This window comes from Procambarus clarkii, chromosome 45 (genome assembly GCF_040958095.1).
Source record: "Procambarus clarkii isolate CNS0578487 chromosome 45, FALCON_Pclarkii_2.0, whole genome shotgun sequence".
NCBI lineage: Eukaryota > Metazoa > Arthropoda > Malacostraca > Decapoda > Cambaridae > Procambarus > Procambarus clarkii.
In genome coordinates this window covers 11,987,018-11,994,453 of record NC_091194.1, presented here as the reverse complement: position 1 = coordinate 11,994,453, position 7,436 = coordinate 11,987,018, and the positions used below count along the sequence as shown (strand labels likewise).

General features: G+C 44.9%; 1 protein-coding gene across 4 annotated transcripts in view; it reads right to left on the bottom strand.

Annotated features, from left to right (window-relative positions):
* Positions 1-7,098, bottom strand: part of LOC123769766 (R-spondin-3) — a 101,908-nt gene extending 94,810 nt beyond the window's left edge. For all 4 annotated transcript variants that reach the window (XR_011222122.1, XR_011222124.1, XR_011222123.1 and 1 more), the window contains exon 1: positions 6,992-7,098. The gene's annotated coding sequence lies outside the window, so the exon portion shown is untranslated. The remainder of the gene's footprint in view (positions 1-6,991) is intronic.
* Between the last annotated feature and the right edge of the window lie 338 nt (positions 7,099-7,436).

The window sequence follows — 7,436 nt, the reverse complement described above, 5'->3', positions numbered from 1 at the left end:
CTCTGTGTCACGTGAGGTCCCTCTGTGTCACGTGAGGTCCCTCTGTGTCACGTGAGGTCCCTCTGTGTCACGTGAGGTCCCTCTGTGTCACGTGAGGCCCCTCTGTGTCACGTGAGGTCCCTCTGTGTCACGTGAGGTCCCTCTGTGTCACGTGAGGTCCCTCTGTGTCACGTGAGGTCCCTCTGTGTCACGTGAGGTCCCTCTGTGTCACGTGAGGTCCCTCTGTGTCACGTGAGGTCCCTCTGTGTCACGTGAGGTCCCTCTGTGTCACGTGAGGTCCCTCTGTGTCACGTGAGGTCCCTCTGTGTCACGTGAGGTCCCTCTGTGTCACGTGAGGTCCCTCTGTGTCACGTGACACTCATGTCTGTAGTAACGCCAATTCCCACCAGATTTTTGTTTGTTTCGTTTTTTGTTTTAATGAGAGCCGGATTCGAACCAATGTAATGGTTTCGTACCCCGCTGCTGAGGTGTGAGACTCAGAGGTTTCCGAGGTCACTGATGTCTGATGTTGTGGCAACACTCACACACAATGTAGAGAAGAGTCACTGTGTCGCATGTCCAGTGGCTCGACACGCGGTTACTTACTTGTCCTTTGTGTATTTTTTATTTGTGACTGCAGAATCGAGCTGTTAGCTCTTGGACCCCGCCTTTATAACCAATTTATTTTTCCTTTATTATATCTAACACACGCACACACATCCCCGTAACAGCTGTCTTAACTCCCAGGTACCTATTTACTGCTAGGTGATCAGAGGCATCAGGGTGGAAGAAATTCTGCCAATTTGTTTCCGCCTTCGCCGGAATTCGAACCCTAGCCATTAAGACTACGACCCCCAGGCGCTATCCACTCAGCCGCGTCGCCCTCCGCTGCTTTACTGTGTGTGTGTACTCACATAGTTGTACTTGCCGGGGTTGTGCTTTGGCTCTTTGGTCCCGCCTCTCAACTGTCAATCAACAGATGTACAGGTTCCTGAGCCTACTGGGCTCTATCATATCTACATTTGAAACTGTGTATGGAGTCAGTCTCCAACACATCACTTCCTAATGCATTCCATTTGTTAACTACTCTGACACTGAACAAATTCTGAACAAATTATAGTACATATGTGTGCTATACTAGGCTTAGGAATATTTAAGATTGTTTTTAGCTTCATTTTTTTCAGACGCTATAAAGTGAACAGTGTTCTACTAAGTGTTTAGAACGTCAGTCGTTCTACTATTCTGCACATAGTTGCAAGAACTACTATCTAAACAGGAGAATGTGCTGCATAATGACACTGAAGACGACACGCCTCATTGCAACATGATACTGAAGAAAAGAAAAATATAATTTCTTTAAACTCTAGACACGTCGAAGTATACCATATAAAAGGTTGGAGACGCAACAATTACCTTCGTGTCATCTACCTTTTAGAGTGAGATCCACCTGTTTCTGATTCCGTACACGCGGGCCAGTTTATGGACCCTGCCCATCCACAAAAACTTTGGCACCAAATGCTAGTTAATCCAGTATGGAGGGACATGCCGGGAGACTGGGTTGGGGACGGCCCCAGCTTGGACGAGCATAGAGCGGGAATGGACTGGCGGATGTCGCTGCTTGGCCGAGCATATGTTCGACAAGCACGATTTTTCCTTCGCTAAAACAGTGTTGATGTCTTGAAGAAGAAGGCAGATCATTAACATGTCAGAAGCAGGATAGTTCCGAGTAGTGACTCGTGTGGAACTTGGGTGTTTGACAGGTGATGACTGAGAAGTCTCCACCTTCACAGTTACTCAGTTCAAGTTCAAGTATGTTTATTGAGACAAGAAACAATACATCTCAAAGGGACTGAGTAGCTTAGGCTATTTCTACTCCCGAGTGACTCAAGTGTCTTAACCACCGGAGCACCTTCCAAGGCACTCCTGCCACTATGCTCCTGTCTCTTATTGCCCACTTTGTCCAGGGCTGTTGTTGGTAACCCCAAACACACGCACTCTACCCACCCATCTTGGTCTTGTCTAAGTTATGTCGTCTGGTCATATTCTTCTATTCATTTGTGAAGCAAAATTTACAACCCCCCGAACCCTTGCTGGTGGTGCATTGTAAAGTCTCTTTCTCCCATGTTCTATATCACCTTTGTATATCACTGACACTAGTTCAGCGCCTCCTGTCTCTCTCTTCTTATATGTATATACTTACTACATTAGATGTCTTCCACATTTCTGGTGAGGTCTCCTGTTTACAGTCATATATAAAACCGGCAAGTATAGGGCTTTTGCTTCCTGTATAAGTATCCAGGTTGATATTCTGTCAGAACCACAACATTTGTGGCGTCCCGTTCCAGGAGATATACCTCCTCACCTCATCTCTGGTAATCTCAGTCACACGACGCTGCTTGGTTTACTGTAACCTCTCGCAGTTCAGTCACGTCTCCTTGCTCTAATGTGAAGACTTTCTGGAATGTTTTGTTGAGTTCTTCACGCACTTCCCTATCATTCTCAGCATCTCTTCCCCTCTACTCAGTTTTATCTCCTGTTCCTGATATGGTGTGTGTGTGTGTGTGTGTGTGTGTGTGTGTGTGTGTGTGTGTGTGTGTGTGTATGTGTGTGTGTGTGTGTGTGTGTGTGTGTGTGTGTGTGTGTGTGTGTGTGTGTGTGTGTGTGTGTGTGTGTGTGTGTGTGGGTGTGTGTGTATAAGATTGTTGTATAAGATTCGCTACTTGGAACAAAAAGTTTCAAGTAGCACGGGCTATGGTGAGCCCGTCTGTGTGTGTGTGTTCTCACCTAGTTCTACTCACCTATTTGTGCTTGCGGGGGTTGAGCTCTGGCTCTTTGGTCCCGCCTCTCAACTGTCAATCAACTGGTGTACAGGTTCCTGAGCCTACTGGGCTCTATCATATCTACACTTGAAACTGTGTATGGAGTCAGCCTCCACCACATCACTTCCTAATGCATTCCATTTGTCAACCACTCTGACACTAAAAAAGTTCTTTCTAATATCTCTGTGGCTCATTTGGGCACTCAGTTTCCACCTGTGTCCCCTAGTGCGTGTGCCCCTTGTGTTAAATAGCCTGTCTATATCTATCAATTCTTTTGAGAATCTTGTATTTAGTGACCATGTCCCCCGTAATTCTTCTGTCTCCCAGCGACGAGAAGTTCAACTCCCGTAGTCTCGCCTTATAGCTCATACCTCTCAGCTCGGGTACTAGACTGGTGGTAAACCTTTGAACCTTCTCCAGTTTAGTCGTATGCTTGACTAGATATGGACTCCATGCTGGAGCCGCATACTCCAGGATTGGCCTGGCATATGTGGTATACAAGTTCTGAATGATTCCTTACACAAGTTTTTAAATGCCGTTCTTATGTTGGCCAACCTGACTTATGCTGCTGATTTTATCTTTTTGATATGAGCTTCAGGGGACAGGTCTGGCGTGATATCTACCCACAGGTCTTTCTCTCTCTCTCTCTCTCTCTCTCTCTCTCTCTCTCTCTCTCTCTCTCTCACTCTCTCTCTCTCTCTGACTCTTGAAGAATTTCATCTTCCAAATGATATCTTGTATCTGGCCGCCTTCTCCCTACGCCTATCTTCATTACATTACATTTGTTTGGGTTAAACTCTATCAACCATTTGTTGGACCATTCCTTCAGTTTGTCCAGGTCTTCTTGAAGCCTCAAGCAGTCCTCCTGTCTTAATCCTTCTCATAATTTTGGCGTCGTCAGCAAACATTGAGAGGAATGAGGCTACCCTCTGGGAGATAATTTCCGTATATCAGAAATAGGATAGGTCCAAGTACAGAGCCCTGTGGGACTCCACTGGTGACTTCACGCCAAGCTGAGGTCTCACCCCTCACTGTAACTCTCTGCTTCCTATTGCTTAGGTACTCCCTTATCCACTGGAGCGCCCTACCAGTTACTCCTGCCTGTTTCTCCAGCATCAGCCTTTTATGGAGTACTGTGTCAAAGGCTTTCCGACAGTCCAAGAAAATGCAGTCCGCCCATCCTTCTCTTTCTCGCTTAATCTTTGCCACCTGATCGTAGAATTCTATTAAGCCTGTAAGGCAAGATTTACCCTCCCTGAACACATGTTGATGGGTTGTCACGAAGTCCCTTCTCTCCAGATGTGTTACTAGGTTTTTTCTCAAGATCTTCTCCATCACCTTGCATGGTATACAAGTTAAGGACACTGACCTGTAGTTCAGTGCCTCTTGTCTGTCACCCTTTTTGTATATTGGGACTACATTAGCCGTCTTTCATATTTATAGTAGGTCTCCCGTCTCCAGTGACCTACTATACACTATGGAGAGTGGCAAACAAAGTGCTCCTGCACACTCTTTCAATACCCATGGTGAGATTCCGTCTGGCCCAACAGCCTTTCTCGCGTCCAGCTCCAATAGGTGCCTCTTGACCTCATTTCTTGTAGTTTCGAACCCTTCCAAGGTCGCCTGGTTTGCTGCCACCTCTCCTAGCGCCGTGACCTCTCCTTGTTCTATTGTAAAGACCTCCTGGAACCTCTTGTTGAGTTCTTCACACGCCTCTTTGTCATTCTCTGTGTACCTATCCTCACCCGTTCTAAGTTTCATCACCTGTTCCTTTACTGTTGTTTTCCTCCTGATGTGACTGTGGAGTAGCTTTGGTTCGGTCTTGGCTTTATTAGCTATATAATTTTCATACCTTTTCTCAGCTGCTCTTCTCACACTAACATACTCATTCCTGGTTCTCTGGTATCTCTCTCTACTTTCTGGTGTTCTGTTATTACGGAAGTTCCTCCACGCCCTTTTGTTCAGCTCCTTTGCTTTCATATATTCCCTATTAAACCACGAATTCTTATTTTGCTTCTCGGGTTCTTCCTGTCGGGCCGGGATAAACCTGTTTACCGCCTCCTGACACTTTTGGGTGACACAGTCCATCATGCCTTGTACAGACTTAGTTCTGATTTCTATGTCCCATGGTAACTCCCTTAGGAGTTTATTCATCTCCTCATAGTTTCCCTTTCAGTACACCAGCCCTTTGTTTCCCAGTTCTTTTTGAGGGAGATAATTCCTAGCTCAACCAGGTACTCAAAGCACAATACACTGTGGTCACTCATTCCCAAGGGGGCTTCCAACTTAACTTCCCTTATATACGTCTCATTTAGGGTAAATATCAGATCAAGCAAAGTTGGTTCATCTTCTCCTCTCATTCTTGTCGGTCCCTTGACGTGTTGACTTAGAAAGTTTCTTGTTGCCACGTCCAGCAGCTTAGCTCTCTATGTGTCTGGTCCTCCATGTGGGTCTCTGTTCCCCCAATCTATCTTCCCATGGTTGAAGTCTCCCGTGATCAGTAGTCTGGATCTGTTCCTGCTAGCCACAGAAGCTGCTGTCTCTATTATATTGATGGTGGACATGTTGTTTCTATCATATTCCTGTCTGGGTCTTCTGTCGTTTGGTGGGGGGTTATATATGACTACTACTATAACTTTTTGTCCTCCAGTTGCTATGGTGCCTGATATGTAGTCACTGAAACCTTCACAGCTCTAATTAACCATCTCTTCAAAACTCCAACCTTTTCATATCAGCAAAGCTACACCACCTCCTCCTCTCCCTTCTCTCTCTTTCCTCACTACATAGTAGTCCTGTGGAAACACTGTATTGTTATGGTTTTCGTTAGCTTTGTTTCTGTGAGTGCTATTATGTCTGGGTTTTCTTCTAGTGCCCATTCTCCGAATTCACTTGTTTTATTTGTAATCCCATCTATGTTAGTGTACATTGTCTTGAAGCTCACTTTCTTCTTTTAATTTTCTTGTCCCCTTCTTGGTGAGCGTTCTGCTGGTGGGGAAAGCTGTTCCCAGGGTGAGAAGATCTGTGAGGTGTGCGTGCGTGCGTGCGTGCGTGCGTGGGTGCGGTGTGCGTGCGCGTGTGTGTGTGTGTGCACGTAAGTGCAAATGTGAGCGCCAGTTTTTTTTCTACCACAGACGTGGCCATACATTTACAATGCTAACCAGCATATACACATTTTCTTCTGTCCTCCATGGACAGGGTGAGAGATCTGGTAAACATGTAGTTAAGGGATTTATTGAACAATCAACCACAGAAGGTGATTGTAGTGCTTATAAAAAGCTAGGCTAAGCTACATACGTAAATACATAGATACACAGATTTACGTATGCCCTACATAAAGTGTTCGATGTGCCTTTTACATAGTGTCATTAATATACATTTACAAAGGTGAAATGTAATTCTGATTAGCTTCCACATATATTTTATACACATACTACATATACATAAACACACATATACGTACATATACATATATACATACATATACACACACACATGCATACCCATACATTTGTCTCTTTTACTCTGACAGGGTGAGATAGCTGATAGAGAAACTAGTGTGCAATTAAGCACTTAATCACTGAAGGTGATTAAGGTGCTTTCACAAGCTCAGATTATATAGTTACATCACATACATACATTGTATAATCGATACATTACATGGTCAATCTTGGGTACAAGTCCAATATATCATCAAGTGTTCCAGTACTCATATAGTAGTTACAGAGTTCAGCATACTTCAGCCCAGGAGGGCGAAAGTCAGTCAATATGGGACATTCTACAATATAATGTTCAAGGTAGTGCATGTTTTCTCTTTCACAAAGTTGACACATTGTGTACTCGACATTTGGGTTTTGAGAAAGCTGCCAGATACGTCTATATCCCAGGCGTATTCTGGCCACTATAACATCACATTGCCGGGTTCTTGTTCTATTAGTCCCATATGTGAATGTCTCCTCACGATATCTCTCATAATATTTAATGCTACAACTTTCAGGTCTTTGTGAATTTGTTAGGTCAGTGAGATTTTCACTAGATATTTGTTTAAGTATTCTCTTTGTCACTGCTAATGAAACACCCATATCAATTTCTACCACTGGTTTTCTACAGGCTGTCTTTGCAAGCATATCAACAGTGTCATGCCTTGAGATGCCAACATGTGAGTGCCAGTTTAAGACGGCACAATATTCCCCTACCTCTTGATCAGAGATCGGTAGCAGAAAGCGTGCAGCCGTAAGCAAGCCAGAAGTTGTGCAAGGTGATGGGCACTGCCACCTCTGCTCTACTGACCACCGCCACCACCACATTACCCACACATTAAAGTGAGCATCGTAAGCTTGCAGGCAGCCAGCGAATCACAGCGCTTGTCCGGGAGGCCGTGGGCGGGGCTCCACAAGGCCACTACTGCAAGACACTAACTTGTACTCTAAGAGAGACCACTAAAAATACCACGTTGACGTGTTCCCTTTGTCCCCCTCCAAGCCTGCTGCCTCTTTGGCATCACTTTTGCGCTTTGGGATCTTTGTAATAAGCCCAACAGAGTTACTTCAAGACCCAGTCCACTATTACACCTGCTACAGCCATATATATATTGTATGCACCAGTGTTTAGGTCCATATAACATCTTTAGAAATAAATTAC